Source organism: Anarhichas minor, unplaced genomic scaffold, assembly GCF_050575085.1.
Source record: "Anarhichas minor isolate MPS153535 unplaced genomic scaffold, ASM5057508v1 ptg000092l, whole genome shotgun sequence".
Lineage (NCBI taxonomy): Eukaryota > Metazoa > Chordata > Actinopteri > Perciformes > Anarhichadidae > Anarhichas > Anarhichas minor.
The window spans coordinates 219511-242833 of NW_027466538.1; positions in this window are offsets into that span (position 1 = coordinate 219511).

Here is a 23323-nt window from a genome sequence, read left to right on the forward strand (position 1 = left end):
AGCCTGAAACGAATTTTAAGAGCATAAAAGGCTACATTAAACCAGTAAAGGTGGGTACGCATCAGGTTCTAATGAAAACATCATGAAACAATGAAATCAACTGCCCTGAGCCAGTTTTTTAAAGAACATCCTTGAAACTATGTTGACTTTCACAAAATCCACTTTTGGCCTCTTTAAAGCCTGAAATGTATTTTAAGAACATAAAAGGCTACCTTAAACCAGTAAAGGTGGGTAAGCAGGTTGTAATGAAAACATCATGAAACAGTGAAATCAACTGCCCTAAGCCAGTTTTTTGAAACTATGTTTACTTTCACAAAATCCACTTTTTTGAAGAAAATCTTTGAAACTGTGTTGACTTTCAGAAAATTCACTTTTGGCCTCTTCCAAGCCTGAAACGTATTTTAAGAGCATAAAAGGCTGATATTGTACCGTAAACCAGTAAAGGTGGGTAAGCAGGTTGTAATGAAAACATCATGAAACAGTGAAATCAACTGCCCTGCGCCAGTTTTTTGAAGAACATCCTTGAAACTATGTTTACTTTCACAAAATCCACTTTTGGCCTCTTCCAAGCCTGAAACGTATTTTAAGAGCAGAAAAGGCTGAGAATGTACCGTAAACCAGTAAAGGTGGGTAAGCAGGTTGTAATGAAAACATCATGAAACAGTGAAATCAACTGCCCTGAGCCAGTTTTCTGAAACTATGTTTACTTTTACAAAATCCACTTTTGGCCTCTTCCAAGCCTCAAACGTATTTTAAGAGCATAAAAGGCTGATAATGTACCGTAAACCAGTAAAGGTGGGTAATCATCAGGTTCTAATGAAAACATCATGAAACTGAACTGCCCTGAGCCAGTTTTTTGAAGAAAACCTTTGAATGTATTTTGACTGTCACAAAATCCACTTTTTTTCTTTTCTTCCAAGCCTGAAACGTATTTTAAGAGCATAAAAGGCTAAGAATGTACTGTAAACCAATAAAGGTGTGTAAGAATCAGTTTCTATCGAAAACATCATGAAACAGTGAAATCAACTGCCCTAAGCCAGTTTTTTGAAACTATGTTTACTTTCACAAAATCCACTTTTGGCCTCTTCCAAGCCTGAAACGTATTTTAAGAGCATAAAAGGCTGAGAATGTACCATAAACCAGTAAAGGTGGGTAAGCAGGTTGTAATGACAACATCATGAAAATGTGAAATCAACTGCCCTAAGCCAGTGTTTTGAAACTATGTTTACTTTCACAAAATCCACTTTTGGCCTCTTTAAAGCCTGAAATGTATTTTAAGAACATAAAAGGCTACCTTAAACCAGTAAAGGTGGGTAAGCAGGTTGTAATGAAAACATCATGAAACAGTGAAATCAACTGCCCTGAGCCAGTTTTTGGAAACTGTTTACTTTCACAAAATCCACTTTTTTGAAGAAAATCTTTGAAACTGTGTGACTTTCAGAAAATCCACTTTTGGCCTCTTCCAAGCCTGAAATGTATTTTAAGAGCATAAAAGGCTGAGAATGTACCCTAAACCAGTAAAGGTGGGTAAGCAGGTTGTAATGAAAACATCATGAAACAGTGAAATCAACTGCCCTAAGCCAGTTTTCTGAAACTATGTTGACTTTCACAAAATCCACTTTTGGCCTCTTTCAAGCCTGAAACGTATTTTAAGTGCATAAAAGGCTACATTAAACCAGTAAAGGTGGGTACGCATCAGGTTCTAATGAAAACATCATGAAACAATGAAATCAACTGCCCTGAGCCAGTGTTTTGAAGAACATCCTTGAAACTATGTTTACTTTCACAAAATCCACTTTTGGCCTTTTCCAAGCCTGAAACGTATTTTAAGAGCAGAAAAGGCTGAGAATGTACCGTAAACCAGTAAAGGTGGGTGAGGAGGTTGTAATGAAAACATCATGAAACAGTGAAATCAACTGCCCTAAGCCAGTTTTTTGAAACTATGTTTACTTTCACAAAATCCACTTTTGGCCTCTTCCAAGCCTCAAACGTATTTTAAGAGCATAAAAGGCTACATTAAACCAGTAAAGGTGGGTACGCATCAGGTTCTAATGAAAACATCATGAAACAATGAAATCAACTGCCCTGAGCCAGTTTTTTGAAGAACATCCTTGAAACTATGTTGACTTTCACAAAATCCACTTTTGGCCTCTTCCAAGCCTGAAACGTATTTTAAGAGCATAAAAGGCTGAGAATGTACCGTAAACCAGTAAAGGTGGGTGAGCAGGTTGTAATGAAAACATCATGAAACAGTGAAATCAACTGCCCTGAGCCAGTTTTCTGAAACTATGTTGATTTTCACAAAATCCACTTTTGGCCTCTTCCAAGCCTGAAACGTATTTTAAGAGCATAAAAGGCTGAGAATGTACCGTAAACCAGTAACGGTGGGTAATCATCAGGTTCTAATGAAAACATCATGAAACTGAACTGCCCTGAGCATGTTTTTTGAAGTAAACCTTTGAAAGTATTTTGATTGTCACTAAATCCACTCTTTTTTTTTTCTTCCAAGCTTGAAACATATTTTAAGAGCATAAAAGGCGAAGAATGTACCGTGAACCAATAAAGGTGTGTAAGAATCAGTTTCTATCGAAAACATCATGAAACAGTGAAATCAACTGCCCTAAGCCAGTTTTTTGAAACTATGTTTACTTTCACAAAATCCACTTTTGGCCTCTTTCAAGCCTGAAACGTATTTTAAGAGCAGAAAAGGCTGAGAATGTACCGTAAACCAGTAAAGGTGGGTGAGCAGGTTGTAATGAAAACATCATGAAACAGTGAAATCAACTGCCCTGAGCCAGTTTTCTGAAACTATGTTTACTTTCACAAAATCCACTTTTGGCCTCTTTCAAGCCTGAAACGAATTTTAAGAGCATAAAAGGCTACATTAAACCAGTAAAGGTGGGTACGCATCAGGTTCTAATGAAAACATCATGAAACAATGAAATCAACTGCCCTGAGCCAGTGTTTTGAAGAACATCCTTGAAACTATGTTTACTTTCACAAAATCCACTTTTGGCCTTTTCCAAGCCTGAAACGTATTTTAAGAGCAGAAAAGGCTGAGAATGTACCGTAAACCAGTAAAGGTGGGTGAGGAGGTTGTAATGAAAACATCATGAAACAGTGAAATCAACTGCCCTAAGCCAGTTTTTTGAAACTATGTTTACTTTCACAAAATCCACTTTTGGCCTCTTCCAAGCCTCAAACGTATTTTAAGAGCATAAAAGGCTACATTAAACCAGTAAAGGTGGGTACGCATCAGGTTCTAATGAAAACATCATGAAACAATGAAATCAACTGCCCTGAGCCAGTTTTTTGAAGAACATCCTTGAAACTATGTTGACTTTCACAAAATCCACTTTTGGCCTCTTCCAAGCCTGAAACGTATTTTAAGAGCATAAAAGGCTGAGAATGTACCGTAAACCAGTAACGGTGGGTAATCATCAGGTTCTAATGAAAACATCATGAAACTGAACTGCCCTGAGCATGTTTTTTGAAGTAAACCTTTGAAAGTATTTTGATTGTCACTAAATCCACTCTTTTTTTTTTCTTCCAAGCTTGAAACATATTTTAAGAGCATAAAAGGCGAAGAATGTACCGTGAACCAATAAAGGTGTGTAAGAATCAGTTTCTATCGAAAACATCATGAAACAGTGAAATCAACTGCCCGAAGCCAGTTTTTTGAAACTATGTTTACTTTCACAAAATCCACTTTTGGCCTCTTTCAAGCCTGAAACATATTTTAATAGCATAAAAGGCTACATTAAACCAGTAAAGGTGGGTACGCAGGTTCTAATGAAAACATCATGAAACAATGAAATCAACTGCCCTGAGCCAGTTTTTTAAAGAACATCCTTGAAACTATGTTGACTTTCACAAAATCCACTTTTGGCCTTTTCCAAGCCTGAAACGTATTTTAAGAGCATAAAAGGCTGAGAATGTACCGTAAACCAGAAAAGGTGAGTAAGCAGGTTGTAATGAAAACATCATGAAACAGTGAAATCAACTGCCCTAAGCCAGTTTTTTGAAACTATGTTTACTTTCACAAAATCCACTTTTGGCCTCTTTCAAGCCTGAAACGTATTTTAATAGCATAAAAGGCTACATTAAACCAGTAAAGGTGGGTACGCATCAGGTTCTAATGAAAACATCATGAAACAATGAAATCAACTGCCCTGAGCCAGTGTTTTGAAGAACATCCTTGAAACTATGTTTACTTTCACAAAATCCACTTTTGGCCTTTTCCAAGCCTGAAACGTATTTTAAGAGCAGAAAAGGCTGAGAATGTACCGTAAACCAGTAAAGGTGAGTAAGCAGGTTGTAATGAAAACATCATGAAACAGTGAAATCAACTGCCCTAAGCCAGTTTTTTGAAACTATGTTTACTTTCACAAAATCCACTTTTGGCCTCTTTCAAGCCTGAAACGTATTTTAATAGCATAAAAGGCTACATTAAACCAGTAAAGGTGGGTACGCATCAGGTTCTAATGAAAACATCATAAAACAATGAAATCAACTGCCCTGAGCCAGTGTTTTGAAGAACATCCTTGAAACTATGTTTACTTTCACAAAATCCACTTTTGGCCTTTTCCAAGCCTGAAACGTATTTTAAGAGCAGAAAAGGCTGAGAATGTACCGTAAACCAGTAAAGGTGAGTAAGCAGGTTGTAATGAAAACATCATGAAACAGTGAAATCAACTGCCCTAAGCCAGTTTTTTGAAACTATGTTTACTTTCACAAAATCCACTTTTGGCCTCTTTCAAGCCTGAAACGTATTTTAACAACATAAAAGGCTACATTAAACCAGTAAAGGTGGGTACGCATCAGGTTCTAATGAAAACATCATGAAACAATGAAATCAACTGCCCTGAGCCAGTTTTTTAAAGAACATCCTTGAAACTATGTTGACTTTCACAAAATCCACTTTTGGCCTTTTCCAAGCCTGAAACGTATTTTAAGAGCATAAAAGGCTGAGAATGTACCGTAAACCAGTAAAGGTGAGTAAGCAGGTTGTAATGAAAACATCATGAAACAGTGAAATCAACTGCCCTAAGCCAGTTTTTTGAAACTATGTTTACTTTCACAAAATCCACTTTTGGCCTCTTCCAAGCCTGAAACGTATTTTAAGAGCATAAAAGGCTGAGAATGTACCGTAAACCAGTAACGGTGGGTAATCATCAGGTTCTAATGAAAACATCATGAAACTGAACTGCCCTGAGCATGTTTTTTGAAGTAAACCTTTGAAAGTATTTTGATTGTCACTAAATCCACTCTTTTTTTTTTCTTCCAAGCTTGAAACATATTTTAAGAGCATAAAAGGCGAAGAATGTACCGTGAACCAATAAAGGTGTGTAAGAATCAGTTTCTATCGAAAACATCATGAAACAGTGAAATCAACTGCCCGAAGCCAGTTTTTTGAAACTATGTTTACTTTCACAAAATCCACTTTTGGCCTCTTTCAAGCCTGAAACATATTTTAATAGCATAAAAGGCTACATTAAACCAGTAAAGGTGGGTACGCAGGTTCTAATGAAAACATCATGAAACAATGAAATCAACTGCCCTGAGCCAGTTTTTTAAAGAACATCCTTGAAACTATGTTGACTTTCACAAAATCCACTTTTGGCCTTTTCCAAGCTTGAAACGTATTTTAAGAGTATAAAAGGCTGAGAATGTACCGTAAACCAGAAAAGGTGAGTAAGCAGGTTGTAATGAAAACATCATGAAACAGTGAAATCAACTGCCCTAAGCCAGTTTTTTGAAACTATGTTTACTTTCACAAAATCCACTTTTGGCCTCTTTCAAGCCTGAAACGTATTTTAATAGCATAAAAGGCTACATTAAACCAGTAAAGGTGGGTACGCATCAGGTTCTAATGAAAACATCATGAAACAATGAAATCAACTGCCCTGAGCCAGTGTTTTGAAGAACATCCTTGAAACTATGTTTACTTTCACAAAATCCACTTTTGGCCTTTTCCAAGCCTGAAACGTATTTTAAGAGCAGAAAAGGCTGAGAATGTACCGTAAACCAGTAAAGGTGAGTAAGCAGGTTGTAATGAAAACATCATGAAACAGTGAAATCAACTGCCCTAAGCCAGTTTTTTGAAACTATGTTTACTTTCACAAAATCCACTTTTGGCCTCTTTCAAGCCTGAAACGTATTTTAATAGCATAAAAGGCTACATTAAACCAGTAAAGGTGGGTACGCATCAGGTTCTAATGAAAACATCATAAAACAATGAAATCAACTGCCCTGAGCCAGTGTTTTGAAGAACATCCTTGAAACTATGTTTACTTTCACAAAATCCACTTTTGGCCTTTTCCAAGCCTGAAACGTATTTTAAGAGCAGAAAAGGCTGAGAATGTACCGTAAACCAGTAAAGGTGAGTAAGCAGGTTGTAATGAAAACATCATGAAACAGTGAAATCAACTGCCCTAAGCCAGTTTTTTGAAACTATGTTTACTTTCACAAAATCCACTTTTGGCCTCTTTCAAGCCTGAAACGTATTTTAACAACATAAAAGGCTACATTAAACCAGTAAAGGTGGGTACGCATCAGGTTCTAATGAAAACATCATGAAACAATGAAATCAACTGCCCTGAGCCAGTTTTTTAAAGAACATCCTTGAAACTATGTTGACTTTCACAAAATCCACTTTTGGCCTTTTCCAAGCCTGAAACGTATTTTAAGAGCATAAAAGGCTGAGAATGTACCGTAAACCAGTAAAGGTGAGTAAGCAGGTTGTAATGAAAACATCATGAAACAGTGAAATCAACTGCCCTAAGCCAGTTTTTTGAAACTATGTTTACTTTCACAAAATCCACTTTTGGCCTCTTTCAAGCCTGAAACGTATTTTAATAGCATAAAAGGCTACATTAAACCAGTAAAGGTGGGTACGCATCAGGTTCTAATGAAAACATCATAAAACAATGAAATCAACTGCCCTGAGCCAGTGTTTTGAAGAACATCCTTGAAACTATGTTTACTTTCACAAAATCCACTTTTGGCCTTTTCCAAGCCTGAAACGTATTTTAAGAGCAGAAAAGGCTGAGAATGTACCGTAAACCAGTAAAGGTGAGTAAGCAGGTTGTAATGAAAACATCATGAAACAGTGAAATCAACTGCCCTAAGCCAGTTTTTTGAAACTATGTTTACTTTCACAAAATCCACTTTTGGCCTCTTTCAAGCCTGAAACGTATTTTAACAACATAAAAGGCTACATTAAACCAGTAAAGGTGGGTACGCATCAGGTTCTAATGAAAACATCATGAAACAATGAAATCAACTGCCCTGAGCCAGTTTTTTAAAGAACATCCTTGAAACTATGTTGACTTTCACAAAATCCACTTTTGGCCTTTTCCAAGCCTGAAACGTATTTTAAGAGCATAAAAGGCTGAGAATGTACCGTAAACCAGTAAAGGTGAGTAAGCAGGTTGTAATGAAAACATCATGAAACAGTGAAATCAACTGCCCTAAGCCAGTTTTTTGAAACTATGTTTACTTTCACAAAATCCACTTTTGGCCTCTTCCAAGCCTGAAACGTATTTTAAGAGCATAAAAGGCTGAGAATGTACCGTAAACCAGTAACGGTGGGTAATCATCAGGTTCTAATGAAAACATCATGAAACTGAACTGCCCTGAGCATGTTTTTTGAAGTAAACCTTTGAAAGTATTTTGATTGTCACTAAATCCACTCTTTTTTTTTTCTTCCAAGCTTGAAACATATTTTAAGAGCATAAAAGGCGAAGAATGTACCGTGAACCAATAAAGGTGTGTAAGAATCAGTTTCTATCGAAAACATCATGAAACAGTGAAATCAACTGCCCGAAGCCAGTTTTTTGAAACTATGTTTACTTTCACAAAATCCACTTTTGGCCTCTTTCAAGCCTGAAACATATTTTAATAGCATAAAAGGCTACATTAAACCAGTAAAGGTGGGTACGCAGGTTCTAATGAAAACATCATGAAACAATGAAATCAACTGCCCTGAGCCAGTTTTTTAAAGAACATCCTTGAAACTATGTTGACTTTCACAAAATCCACTTTTGGCCTTTTCCAAGCTTGAAACATATTTTAAGAGCATAAAAGGCGAAGAATGTACCGTGAACCAATAAAGGTGTGTAAGAATCAGTTTCTATCGAAAACATCATGAAACAGTGAAATCAACTGCCCGAAGCCAGTTTTTTGAAACTATGTTTACTTTCACAAAATCCACTTTTGGCCTCTTTCAAGCCTGAAACATATTTTAATAGCATAAAAGGCTACATTAAACCAGTAAAGGTGGGTACGCAGGTTCTAATGAAAACATCATGAAACAATGAAATCAACTGCCCTGAGCCAGTGTTTTGAAGAACATCCTTGAAACTATGTTTACTTTCACAAAATCCACTTTTGGCCTTTTCCAAGCCTGAAACGTATTTTAAGAGCAGAAAAGGCTGAGAATGTACCGTAAACCAGTAAAGGTGAGTAAGCAGGTTGTAATGAAAACATCATGAAACAGTGAAATCAACTGCCCTAAGCCAGTTTTTTGAAACTATGTTTACTTTCACAAAATCCACTTTTGGCCTCTTTCAAGCCTGAAACGTATTTTAATAGCATAAAAGGCTACATTAAACCAGTAAAGGTGGGTACGCATCAGGTTCTAATGAAAACATCATAAAACAATGAAATCAACTGCCCTGAGCCAGTGTTTTGAAGAACATCCTTGAAACTATGTTTACTTTCACAAAATCCACTTTTGGCCTTTTCCAAGCCTGAAACGTATTTTAAGAGCAGAAAAGGCTGAGAATGTACCGTAAACCAGTAAAGGTGAGTAAGCAGGTTGTAATGAAAACATCATGAAACAGTGAAATCAACTGCCCTAAGCCAGTTTTTTGAAACTATGTTTACTTTCACAAAATCCACTTTTGGCCTCTTTCAAGCCTGAAACGTATTTTAACAACATAAAAGGCTACATTAAACCAGTAAAGGTGGGTACGCATCAGGTTCTAATGAAAACATCATGAAACAATGAAATCAACTGCCCTGAGCCAGTTTTTTAAAGAACATCCTTGAAACTATGTTGACTTTCACAAAATCCACTTTTGGCCTTTTCCAAGCCTGAAACGTATTTTAAGAGCATAAAAGGCTGAGAATGTACCGTAAACCAGTAAAGGTGAGTAAGCAGGTTGTAATGAAAACATCATGAAACAGTGAAATCAACTGCCCTAAGCCAGTTTTTTGAAACTATGTTTACTTTCACAAAATCCACTTTTGGCCTCTTTCAAGCCTGAAACGTATTTTAACAACATAAAAGGCTACATTAAACCAGTAAAGGTGGGTACGCATCAGGTTCTAATGAAAACATCATGAAACAATGAAATCAACTGCCCTGAGCCAGTTTTTTAAAGAACATCCTTGAAACTATGTTGACTTTCACAAAATCCACTTTTGGCCTTTTCCAAGCCTGAAACGTATTTTAAGAGCATAAAAGGCTGAGAATGTACCGTAAACCAGTAAAGGTGAGTAAGCAGGTTGTAATGAAAACATCATGAAACAGTGAAATCAACTGCCCTAAGCCAGTTTTTTGAAACTATGTTTACTTTCACAAAATCCACTTTTGGCCTCTTTCAAGCCTGAAACGTATTTTAACAACATAAAAGGCTACATTAAACCAGTAAAGGTGGGTACGCATCAGGTTCTAATGAAAACATCATGAAACAATGAAATCAACTGCCCTGAGCCAGTTTTTTAAAGAACATCCTTGAAACTATGTTGACTTTCACAAAATCCACTTTTGGCCTTTTCCAAGCCTGAAACGTATTTTAAGAGCATAAAAGGCTGAGAATGTACCGTAAACCAGTAAAGGTGAGTAAGCAGGTTGTAATGAAAACATCATGAAACAGTGAAATCAACTGCCCTAAGCCAGTTTTTTGAAACTATGTTTACTTTCACAAAATCCACTTTTGGCCTCTTTCAAGCCTGAAACGTATTTTAACAACATAAAAGGCTACATTAAACCAGTAAAGGTGGGTACGCATCAGGTTCTAATGAAAACATCATGAAACAATGAAATCAACTGCCCTGAGCCAGTGTTTTGAAGAACATCCTTGAAACTATGTTTACTTTCACAAAATCCACTTTTGGCCTCTTCCAAGCCTGAAACGTATTTTAAGAGCATAAAAGGCTGAGAATGTACCGTAAACCAGTAACGGTGGGTAATCATCAGGTTCTAATGAAAACATCATGAAACTGAACTGCCCTGAGCCAGTTTTTTGAAGAAAACCTTTGAAAGTATTTTGATTGTCACTAAATCCACTCTTTTTTTTTTCTTCCAAGCTTGAAACATATTTTAAGAGCATAAAAGGCGAAGAATGTACCGTGAACCAATAAAGGTGTGTAAGAATCAGTTTCTATCGAAAACATCATGAAATAGTGAAATCAACTGCCCTAAGCCAGTTTTTTGAAACTATGTTTACTTTCACAAAATCCACTTTTGGCCTCTTTCAATCCTGAAACGTATTTTAAGAGCAGAAAAGGCTGAGAATGTACCGTAAACCAGTAAAGGTGGGTGAGCAGGTTGTAATGAAAACATCATGAAACAGTGAAATCAACTGCCCTGAGCCAGTTTTCTGAAACTATGTTTACTTTCACAAAATCCACTTTTGGCCTCTTTCAAGCCTGAAACGAATTTTAAGAGCATAAAAGGCTACATTAAACCAGTAAAGGTGGGTACGCATCAGGTTCTAATGAAAACATCATGAAACAATGAAATCAACTGCCCTGAGCCAGTTTTTTAAAGAACATCCTTGAAACTATGTTGACTTTCACAAAATCCACTTTTGGCCTCTTCCAAGCCTGAAACGTATTTTAAGATCATAAAAGGCTGAGAATGTACCGTAAACCAGTAAAGGTGAGTAAGCAGGTTGTAATGAAAACATCATGAAACAGTGAAATCAACTGCCCTAAGCCAGTTTTTTGAAACTATGTTTACTTTCACAAAATCCACTTTTGGCCTTTTCCAAGCCTGAAACGTATTTTAAGAGCAGAAAAGGCTGAGAATGTACCGTAAACCAGTAAAGGTGAGTAAGCAGGTTGTAATGAAAACATCATGAAACAGTGAAATCAACTGCCCTGAGCCAGTTTTCTGAAACTATGTTTACTTTCACAAAATCCACTTTTGGCCTCTTTCAAGCCTGAAACGAATTTTAAGAGCATAAAAGGCTACATTAAACCAGTAAAGGTGGGTACGCATCAGGTTCTAATGAAAACATCATGAAACAATGAAATCAACTGCCCTGAGCCAGTTTTTTAAAGAACATCCTTGAAACTATGTTGACTTTCACAAAATCCACTTTTGGCCTTTTCCAAGCCTGAAACGTATTTTAAGAGCATAAAAGGCTGAGAATGTACCGTAAACCAGTAAAGGTGAGTAAGCAGGTTGTAATGAAAACATCATGAAACAGTGAAATCAACTGCCCTAAGCCAGTTTTTTGAAACTATGTTTACTTTCACAAAATCCACTTTTGGCCTCTTTCAAGCCTGAAACGTATTTTAACAACATAAAAGGCTACATTAAACCAGTAAAGGTGGGTACGCATCAGGTTCTAATGAAAACATCATGAAACAATGAAATCAACTGCCCTGAGCCAGTGTTTTGAAGAACATCCTTGAAACTATGTTTACTTTCACAAAATCCACTTTTGGCCTCTTCCAAGCCTGAAACGTATTTTAAGAGCATAAAAGGCTGAGAATGTACCGTAAACCAGTAACGGTGGGTAATCATCAGGTTCTAATGAAAACATCATGAAACTGAACTGCCCTGAGCCAGTTTTTTGAAGAAAACCTTTGAAAGTATTTTGATTGTCACTAAATCCACTCTTTTTTTTTTCTTCCAAGCTTGAAACATATTTTAAGAGCATAAAAGGCGAAGAATGTACCGTGAACCAATAAAGGTGTGTAAGAATCAGTTTCTATCGAAAACATCATGAAATAGTGAAATCAACTGCCCTAAGCCAGTTTTTTGAAACTATGTTTACTTTCACAAAATCCACTTTTGGCCTCTTTCAAGCCTGAAACGTATTTTAAGAGCAGAAAAGGCTGAGAATGTACCGTAAACCAGTAAAGGTGGGTGAGCAGGTTGTAATGAAAACATCATGAAACAGTGAAATCAACTGCCCTGAGCCAGTTTTCTGAAACTATGTTTACTTTCACAAAATCCACTTTTGGCCTCTTTCAAGCCTGAAACGAATTTTAAGAGCATAAAAGGCTACATTAAACCAGTAAAGGTGGGTACGCATCAGGTTCTTATGAAAACATCATGAAACAATGATATCAACTGCCCTGAGCCAGTTTTTTAAAGAACATCCTTGAAACTATGTTGACTTTCACAAAATCCACTTTTGGCCTTTTCCAAGCCTGAAACGTATTTTAAGAGCATAAAAGGCTGAGAATGTACCTTAAACCAGTAAAGGTGGGTGAGCAGGTTGTAATGAAAACATCATGAAACAGTGAAATCAACTGCCCTGAGCCAGTTTTCTGAAACTATGTTGATTTTCACAAAATCCACTTTTGGCCTCTTCCAAGCCTGAAACGTATTTTAAGAGCATAAAAGGCTGAGAATGTACCGTAAACCAGTAACGGTGGGTAATCATCAGGTTCTAATGAAAACATCATGAAACTGAACTGCCCTGAGCCAGTTTTTTGAAGAAAACCTTTGAAAGTATTTTGATTGTCACTAAATCCACTCTTTTTTTTTTCTTCCAAGCTTGAAACATATTTTAAGAGCATAAAAGGCGAAGAATGTACCGTGAACCAATAAAGGTGTGTAAGAATCAGTTTCTATCGAAAACATCATGAAACAGTGAAATCAACTGCCCTGAGCCAGTTTTCTGAAACTATGTTTACTTTCACAAAATCCACTTTTGGCCTCTTTCAAGCCTGAAACGAATTTTAAGAGCATAAAAGGCTACATTAAACCAGTAAAGGTGGGTACGCATCAGGTTCTAATGAAAACATCATGAAACAATGAAATCAACTGCCCTGAGCCAGTTTTTTAAAGAACATCCTTGAAACTATGTTGACTTTCACAAAATCCACTTTTGGCCTCTTCCAAGCCTGAAACGTATTTTAAGATCATAAAAGGCTGAGAATGTACCGTAAACCAGTAAAGGTGAGTAAGCAGGTTGTAATGAAAACATCATGAAACAGTGAAATCAACTGCCCTAAGCCAGTTTTTTGAAACTATGTTTACTTTCACAAAATCCACTTTTGGCCTCTTTCAAGCCTGAAACGTATTTTAACAACATAAAAGGCTACATTAAACCAGTAAAGGTGGGTACGCATCAGGTTCTAATGAAAACATCATGAAACAATGATATCAACTGCCCTGAGCCAGTTTTTTAAAGAACATCCTTGAAACTATGTTGACTTTCACAAAATCCACTTTTGGCCTTTTCCAAGCCTGAAACGTATTTTAAGAGCATAAAAGGCTGAGAATGTACCGTAAACCAGTAAAGGTGAGTAAGCAGGTTGTAATGAAAACATCATGAAACAGTGAAATCAACTGCCCTAAGCCAGTTTTTTGAAACTATGTTTACTTTCACAAAATCCACTTTTGGCCTCTTTCAAGCCTGAAACGTATTTTAACAACATAAAAGGCTACATTAAACCAGTAAAGGTGGGTACGCATCAGGTTCTAATGAAAACATCATGAAACAATGAAATCAACTGCCCTGAGCCAGTGTTTTGAAGAACATCCTTGAAACTATGTTTACTTTCACAAAATCCACTTTTGGCCTTTTCCAAGCCTGAAACGTATTTTAAGAGCAGAAAAGGCTGAGAATGTACCGTAAACCAGTAAAGGTGGGTGAGCAGGTTGTAATGAAAACATCATGAAACAGTGAAATCAACTGCCCTGAGCCAGTTTTCTGAAACTATGTTGATTTTCACAAAATCCACTTTTGGCCTCTTCCAAGCCTGAAACGTATTTTAAGAGCATAAAAGGCTGAGAATGTACCGTAAACCAGTAACGGTGGGTAATCATCAGGTTCTAATGAAAACATCATGAAACTGAACTGCCCTGAGCCAGTTTTTTGAAGAAAACCTTTGAAAGTATTTTGATTGTCACTAAATCCACTCTTTTTTTTTTCTTCCAAGCTTGAAACATATTTTAAGAGCATTAAAGGCGAAGAATGTACCGTGAACCAATAAAGGTGTGTAAGAATCAGTTTCTATCGAAAACATCATGAAATAGTGAAATCAACTGCCCTAAGCCAGTTTTTTGAAACTATGTTTACTTTCACAAAATCCACTTTTGGCCTCTTTCAAGCCTGAAACGTATTTTAAGAGCAGAAAAGGCTGAGAATGTACCGTAAACCAGTAAAGGTGGGTGAGCAGGTTGTAATGAAAACATCATGAAACAGTGAAATCAACTGCCCTGAGCCAGTTTTCTGAAACTATGTTTACTTTCACAAAATCCACTTTTGGCCTCTTTCAAGCCTGAAACGAATTTTAAGAGCATAAAAGGCTACATTAAACCAGTAAAGGTGGGTACGCATCAGGTTCTTATGAAAACATCATGAAACAATGAAATCAACTGCCCTGAGCCAGTTTTTTAAAGAACATCCTTGAAACTATGTTGACTTTCACAAAATCCACTTTTGGCCTCTTCCAAGCCTGAAACGTATTTTAAGATCATAAAAGGCTGAGAATGTACCGTAAACCAGTAAAGGTGAGTAAGCAGGTTGTAATGAAAACATCATGAAACAGTGAAATCAACTGCCCTAAGCCAGTTTTTTGAAACTATGTTTACTTTCACAAAATCCACTTTTGGCCTCTTTCAAGCCTGAAACGTATTTTAACAACATAAAAGGCTACATTAAACCAGTAAAGGTGGGTACGCATCAGGTTCTAATGAAAACATCATGAAACAATGATATCAACTGCCCTGAGCCAGTTTTTTAAAGAACATCCTTGAAACTATGTTGACTTTCACAAAATCCACTTTTGGCCTTTTCCAAGCCTGAAACGTATTTTAAGAGCATAAAAGGCTGAGAATGTACCGTAAACCAGTAAAGGTGAGTAAGCAGGTTGTAATGAAAACATCATGAAACAGTGAAATCAACTGCCCTAAGCCAGTTTTTTGAAACTATGTTTACTTTCACAAAATCCACTTTTGGCCTCTTTCAAGCCTGAAACGTATTTTAACAACATAAAAGGCTACATTAAACCAGTAAAGGTGGGTACGCATCAGGTTCTAATGAAAACATCATGAAACAATGAAATCAACTGCCCTGAGCCAGTGTTTTGAAGAACATCCTTGAAACTATGTTTACTTTCACAAAATCCACTTTTGGCCTTTTCCAAGCCTGAAACGTATTTTAAGAGCAGAAAAGGCTGAGAATGTACCTTAAACCAGTAAAGGTGGGTGAGCAGGTTGTAATGAAAACATCATGAAACAGTGAAATCAACTGCCCTGAGCCAGTTTTCTGAAACTATGTTGATTTTCACAAAATCCACTTTTGGCCTCTTCCAAGCCTGAAACGTATTTTAAGAGCATAAAAGGCTGAGAATGTACCGTAAACCAGTAACGGTGGGTAATCATCAGGTTCTAATGAAAACATCATGAAACTGAACTGCCCTGAGCCAGTTTTTTGAAGAAAACCTTTGAAAGTATTTTGATTGTCACTAAATCCACTCTTTTTTTTTTCTTCCAAGCTTGAAACATATTTTAAGAGCATAAAAGGCGAAGAATGTACCGTGAACCAATAAAGGTGTGTAAGAATCAGTTTCTATCGAAAACATCATGAAACAGTGAAATCAACTGCCCTGAGCCAGTTTTCTGAAACTATGTTTACTTTCACAAAATCCACTTTTGGCCTCTTTCAAGCCTGAAACGAATTTTAAGAGCATAAAAGGCTACATTAAACCAGTAAAGGTGGGTACGCATCAGGTTCTAATGAAAACATCATGAAACAATGAAATCAACTGCCCTGAGCCAGTTTTTTAAAGAACATCCTTGAAACTATGTTGACTTTCACAAAATCCACTTTTGGCCTCTTCCAAGCCTGAAACGTATTTTAAGATCATAAAAGGCTGAGAATGTACCGTAAACCAGTAAAGGTGAGTAAGCAGGTTGTAATGAAAACATCATGAAACAGTGAAATCAACTGCCCTAAGCCAGTTTTTTGAAACTATGTTTACTTTCACAAAATCCACTTTTGGCCTCTTTCAAGCCTGAAACGTATTTTAACAACATAAAAGGCTACATTAAACCAGTAAAGGTGGGTACGCATCAGGTTCTAATGAAAACATCATGTAACAATGAAATCAACTGCCCTGAGCCAGTTTTTTAAAGAACATCCTTGAAACTATGTTGACTTTCACAAAATCCACTTTTGGCCTCTTCCAAGCCTGAAACGTATTTTAAGAGCAGAAAAGGCTGAGAATGTACCGTAAACCAGTAAAGGTGGGTGAGCAGGTTGTAATGAAAACATCATGAAACAGTGAAATCAACTGCCCTGAGCCAGTTTTCTGAAACTATGTTGATTTTCACAAAATCCACTTTTGGCCTCTTCCAAGCCTGAAACGTATTTTAAGAGCATAAAAGGCTGAGAATGTACCGTAAACCAGTAACGGTGGGTAATCATCAGGTTCTAATGAAAACATCATGAAACTGAACTGCCCTGAGCCAGTTTTTTGAAGAAAACCTTTGAAAGTATTTTGATTGTCACTAAATCCACTCTTTTTTTTTTCTTCCAAACTTGAAACATATTTTAAGAGCATAAAAGGCGAAGAATGTACCGTGAACCAATAAAGGTGTGTAAGAATCAGTTTCTATCGAAAACATCATGAAACAGTGAAATCAACTGCCCTAAGCCAGTTTTTTGAAACTATGTTTACTTTCACAAAATCCACTTTTGGCCTCTTTCAAGCCTGAAACGTATTTTAAGAGCATAAAAGGCTACATTAAACCAGTAAAGGTGGGTACGCATCAGGTTCTAATGAAAACATCATGAAACAATGATATCAACTGCCCTGAGCCAGTTTTTTAAAGAACATCCTTGAAACTATGTTGACTTTCACAAAATCCACTTTTGGCCTTTTCCAAGCCTGAAACGTATTTTAAGAGCATAAAAGGCTGAGAATGTACCGTAAACCAGTAAAGGTGAGTAAGCAGGTTGTAATGAAAACATCATGAAACAGTGAAATCAACTGCCCTAAGCCAGTTTTTTGAAACTATGTTTACTTTCACAAAATCCACTTTTGGCCTCTTTCAAGCCTGAAACGTATTTTAACAACATAAAAGGCTACATTAAACCAGTAAAGGTGGGTACGCATCAGGTTCTAATGAAAACATCATGAAACAATGAAATCAACTGCCCTGAGCCAGTTTTTTAAAGAACATCCTTGAAACTATGTTGACTTTCACAAAATCCACTTTTGGCCTCTTCCAAGCCTGAAACGTATTTTAAGAGCAGAAAAGGCTGAGAATGTACCGTAAACCAGTAAAGGTGGGTGAGCAGGTTGTAATGAAAACATCATGAAACAGTGAAATCAACTGCCCTGAGCCAGTTTTCTGAAACTATGTTGATTTTCACAAAATCCACTTTTGGCCTCTTCCAAGCCTGAAACGTATTTTAAGAGCATAAAAGGCTGAGAATGTACCGTAAACCAGTAACGGTGGGTAATCATCAGGTTCTAATGAAAACATCATGAAACTGAACTGCCCTGAGCCAGTTTTTTGAAGAAAACCTTTGAAAGTATTTTGATTGTCACTAAATCCACTCTTTTTTTTTTCTTCCAAGCTTGAAACATATTTTAAGAGCATAAAAGGCGAAGAATGTACCGTGAACCAATAAAGGTGTGTAAGAATCAGTTTCTATCGAAAACATCATGAAACAGTGAAATCAACTGCCCTAAGCCAGTTTTTTGAAACTATGTTTACTTTCACAAAATCCACTTTTGGCCTCTTTCAAGCCTGAAACGTATTTTAACAACATAAAAGGCTACATTAAACCAGTAAAGGTGGGTACGCATCAGGTTCTAATGAAAACATCATGAAACAATGATATCAACTGCCCTGAGCCAGTTTTTTAAAGAACATCCTTGAAACTATGTTGACTTTCACAAAATCCACTTTTGGCCTTTTCCAAGCCTGAAACGTATTTTAAGAGCATAAAAGGCTGAGAATGTACCGTAAACCAGTAAAGGTGAGTAAGCAGGTTGTAATGAAAACATCATGAAACAGTGAAATCAACTGCCCTAAGCCAGTTTTTTGAAACTATGTTTACTTTCACAAAATCCACTTTTGGCCTCTTTCAAGCCTGAAACGTATTTTAACAACATAAAAGGCTACATTAAACCAGTAAAGGTGGGTACGCATCAGGTTCTAATGAAAACATCATGAAACAATGAAATCAACTGCCCTGAGCCAGTGTTTTGAAGAACATCCTTGAAACTATGTTTACTTTCACAAAATCCACTTTTGGCCTTTTCCAAGCCTGAAACGTATTTTAAGAGCAGAAAAGGCTGAGAATGTACCGTAAACCAGTAAAGGTGGGTGAGCAGGTTGTAATGAAAACATCATGAAACAGTGAAATCAACTGCCCTGAGCCAGTTTTCTGAAACTATGTTGATTTTCACAAAATCCACTTTTGGCCTCTTCCAAGCCTGAAACGTATTTTAAGAGCATAAAAGGCTGAGAATGTACCGTAAACCAGTAACGGTGGGTAATCATCAGGTTCTAATGAAAACATCATGAAACTGAACTGCCCTGAGCCAGTTTTTTGAAGAAAACCTTTGAAAGTATTTTGATTGTCACTAAATCCACTCTTTTTTTTTTCTTCCAAACTTGAAACATATTTTAAGAGCATAAAAGGCGAAGAATGTACCGTGAACCAATAAAGGTGTGTAAGAATCAGTTTCTATCGAAAACATCATGAAACAGTGAAATCAACTGCCCTAAGCCAGTTTTTTGAAACTATGTTTACTTTCACAAAATCCACTTTTGGCCTCTTTCAAGCCTGAAACGTATTTTAAGAGCATAAAAGGCTACATTAAACCAGTAAAGGTGGGTACGCATCAGGTTCTAATGAAAACATCATGAAACAATGAAATCAACTGCCCTGAGCCAGTGTTTTGAAGAACATCCTTGAAACTATGTTTACTTTCACAAAATCCACTTTTGGCCTTTTCCAAGCCTGAAACGTATTTTAAGAGCAGAAAAGGCTGAGAATGTACCGTAAACCAGTAAAGGTGCGTGAGGAGGTTGTAATGAAAACATCATGAAACAGTGAAATCAACTGCCCTAAGCCAGTTTTTTGAAACTATGTTTACTTTCACAAAATCCACTTTTGGCCTCTTCCAAGCCTCAAACGTATTTTAAGAGCATAAAAGGCTACATTAAACCAGTAAAGGTGGGTACGCATCAGGTTCTAATGAAAACATCATGAAACAATGAAATCAACTGCCCTGAGCCAGTTTTTTGAAGAACATCCTTGAAACTATGTTGACTTTCACAAAATCCACTTTTGGCCTCTTCCAAGCCTGAAACGTATTTTAAGAGCATAAAAGGCTGAGAATGTACCGTAAACCAGTAACGGTGGGTAATCATCAGGTTCTAATGAAAACATCATGAAACTGAACTGCCCTGAGCATGTTTTTTGAAGTAAACCTTTGAAAGTATTTTGATTGTCACTAAATCCACTCTTTTTTTTTTCTTCCAAGCTTGAAACATATTTTAAGAGCATAAAAGGCGAAGAATGTACCGTGAACCAATAAAGGTGTGTAAGAATCAGTTTCTATCGAAAACATCATGAAACAGTGAAATCAACTGCCCGAAGCCAGTTTTTTGAAACTATGTTTACTTTCACAAAATCCACTTTTGGCCTCTTTCAATCCTGAAACGTATTTTAAGAGCATAAAAGGCTACATTAAACCAGTAAAGGTGGGTACGCATCAGGTTCTAATGAAAACATCATGAAACAATGAAATCAACTGCCCTGAGCCAGTTTTTTGAAGAAAATCTTTGAAACTATGTTGACTTTCACAAAATCCACTTTTGGCCTCTTCCAAGCCTGAAATGTATTTTAAGAACATAAAAGGCTACATTAAACCAGTAAAGGTACGCATCAGGTTCTAATGAAAACATCATGAAACAATGAAATCAACTGCCCTGAGCCAGTGTTTTGAAGAACATCCTTGAAACTATGTTTACTTTCACAAAATCCACTTTTGGCCTTTTCCAAGCCTGAAACGTATTTTAAGAGCAGAAAAGGCTGAGAATGTACCGTAAACCAGTAAAGGTGGGTGAGCAGGTTGTAATGAAAACATCATGAAACAGTGAAATCAACTGCCCTGAGCCAGTTTTCTGAAACTATGTTGACTTTCACAAAATCCACTTTTGGCCTCTTTCAAGCCTGAAACGTATTTTAACAACATAAAAGGCTACATTAAACCAGTAAAGTTAGGTACGCATCAGGTTCTAATGAAAACATCATGAAACAATGAAATCAACTGCCCTGAGCCAGTTTTTTGAAGAACATCCTTGAAACTATGTTGACTTTCACAAAATCCACTTTTGGCCTCTTCCAAGTCTGAAACATATTTTAAGAGCATAAAAGGCGAAGAATGTACCGTGAACCAATAAAGGTGTGTAAGAATCAGTTTCTATCGAAAACATCATGAAACAGTGAAATCAACTGCCCGAAGCCAGTTTTTTGAAACTATGTTTACTTTCACAAAATCCACTTTTGGCCTCTTTCAATCCTGAAACGTATTTTAAGAGCATAAAAGGCTACATTAAACCAGTAAAGGTGGGTACGCATCAGGTTCTAATGAAAACATCATGAAACAATGAAATCAACTGCCCTGAGCCAGTTTTTTGAAGAAAATCTTTGAAACTATGTTGACTTTCACAAAATCCACTTTTGGCCTCTTCCAAGCCTGAAATGTATTTTAAGAACATAAAAGGCTACATTAAACCAGTAAAGGTACGCATCAGGTTCTAATGAAAACATCATGAAACAATGAAATCAACTGCCCTGAGCCAGTGTTTTGAAGAACATCCTTGAAACTATGTTTACTTTCACAAAATCCACTTTTGGCCTTTTCCAAGCCTGAAACGTATTTTAAGAGCAGAAAAGGCTGAGAATGTACCGTAAACCAGTAAAGGTGGGTGAGCAGGTTGTAATGAAAACATCATGAAACAGTGAAATCAACTGCCCTGAGCCAGTTTTCTGAAACTATGTTGACTTTCACAAAATCCACTTTTGGCCTCTTTCAAGCCTGAAACGTATTTTAACAACATAAAAGGCTACATTAAACCAGTAAAGTTAGGTACGCATCAGGTTCTAATGAAAACATCATGAAACAATGAAATCAACTGCCCTGAGCCAGTTTTTTGAAGAACATCCTTGAAACTATGTTGACTTTCACAAAATCCACTTTTGGCCTCTTCCAAGTCTGAAACGTATTTTAAGAGCATAAAAGGCTGAGAATGTACCGTAAACCAGTAAAGGTGGGTAAGCAGGTTGTAATGAAAACATCATGAAATAGTGAAATGCACTGCCCTAAGCCAGTTTTTTGAAACTATGTTTACTTTCACAAAATCCACTTTTGGCCTCTTTCAAGCCTGAAACGTATTTTAACAACATAAAAGGCTACATTAAACCAGTAAAGGTGGGTACGCAGCAGGTTCTAATGAAAACATCATGAAACAATGAAATCAACTGCCCTGAGCCAGTGTTTTGAAGAACATCCTTGAAACTATGTTTACTTTCACAAAATCCACTTTTGGCCTTTTCCAAGCCTGAAACGTATTTTAAGAGCATAAAAGGCTACATTAAACCAGTAAAGGTAGGTACGCATCAGGTTCTAATGAAAACATCATGAAACAATGAAATCAACTGCCCTGAGCCAGTTTTTTGAAGAACATCCTTGAAACTATGTTGACTTTCACAAAATCCACTTTTGGCCTCTTCCAAGTCTGAAACGTATTTTAAGAGCATAAAAGGCTGAGAATGTACCGTAAACCAGTAAAGGTGGGTAAGCAGGTTGTAATGAAAACATCATGAAACAGTGAAATGCACTGCCCTAAGCCAGTTTTTTGAAACTATGTTTACTTTCACAAAATCCACTTTTGGCCTCTTTCAAGCCTGAAACGTATTTTAACAACATAAAAGGCTACATTAAACCAGTAAAGGTGGGTACGCATCAGGTTCTAATGAAAACATCATGAAACAATGAAATCAACTGCCCTGAGCCAGTGTTTTGAAGAACATCCTTGAAACTATGTTTACTTTCACAAAATCCACTTTTGGCCTCTTCCAAGCCTGAAACGTATTTTAAGAGCAGAAAAGGCTGAGAATGTACCGTAAACCAGTAAAGGTGGGTAAGAATCAGTTTCTATCGAAAACATCATGAAACAGTGAAATCAACTGCCCTAAGCCAGTTTTTTGAAACTATGTTGACTTTCAGAAAATGCACTTTTGGCCTCTTCCAAGCCTGAAACGTATTTTAAGAGCATAAAAGGCTGAGAATGTACCGTAAACCAGTAAAGGTGGGTAAGCAGGTTGTAATGAAAACATCATGAAACAGTGAAATCAACTGCCCTGAGCCAGTTTTCTGAAACTATGTTGACTTTCACAAAATCCACTTTTGGCCTCTTCCAAATCTGAAATGTATTTTAAGAGCAGAAAAGGCTGAGAATGTACCGTAAACCAGTAAAGGTGGGTAATCATCAGGTTCTAATGAAAACATCATAAACTGAACTGCCCTGAGCCAGTTTTTTGATGAAAACCTTTGAAAGTATTTTGACTGTCACAAAATCCACTTTTTTTTTTTCTTCCAAGCCTGAAACGTATTTTAAGAGCATAACAGGCTAAGAATGTACCGTAAACCAATAAAGGTGTGTAAGAATCAGTTTCTATCGAAAACATCATGAAACAGTGAAATCAACTGCCCTAAGCCAGTTTTTTGAAACTATGTTGACTTTCAGAAAATGCACTTTTGGCCTCTTCCAAGCCTGAAACGTATTTTAAGAGCATAAAAGGCTGAGAATGTACCGTAAACCAGTAAAGGTGGGTAAGCAGGTTGTAATGAAAACATCATGAAACAGTGAAATCAACTGCCCTGAGCCAGTTTTCTGAAACTATGTTGACTTTCACAAAATCCACTTTTGGCCTCTTCCAAGTCTGAAACGTATTTTAAAAGCATAAAAGGCTGAGAATGTACCGTAAACCAGTAAAGGTGGGTAAGCAGGTTGTAATGAAAACATCATGAAACAGTGAAATCAACTGCCCTAAGTCAGTTTTTTGAAACTATGTTTACTTTCACAAAATCC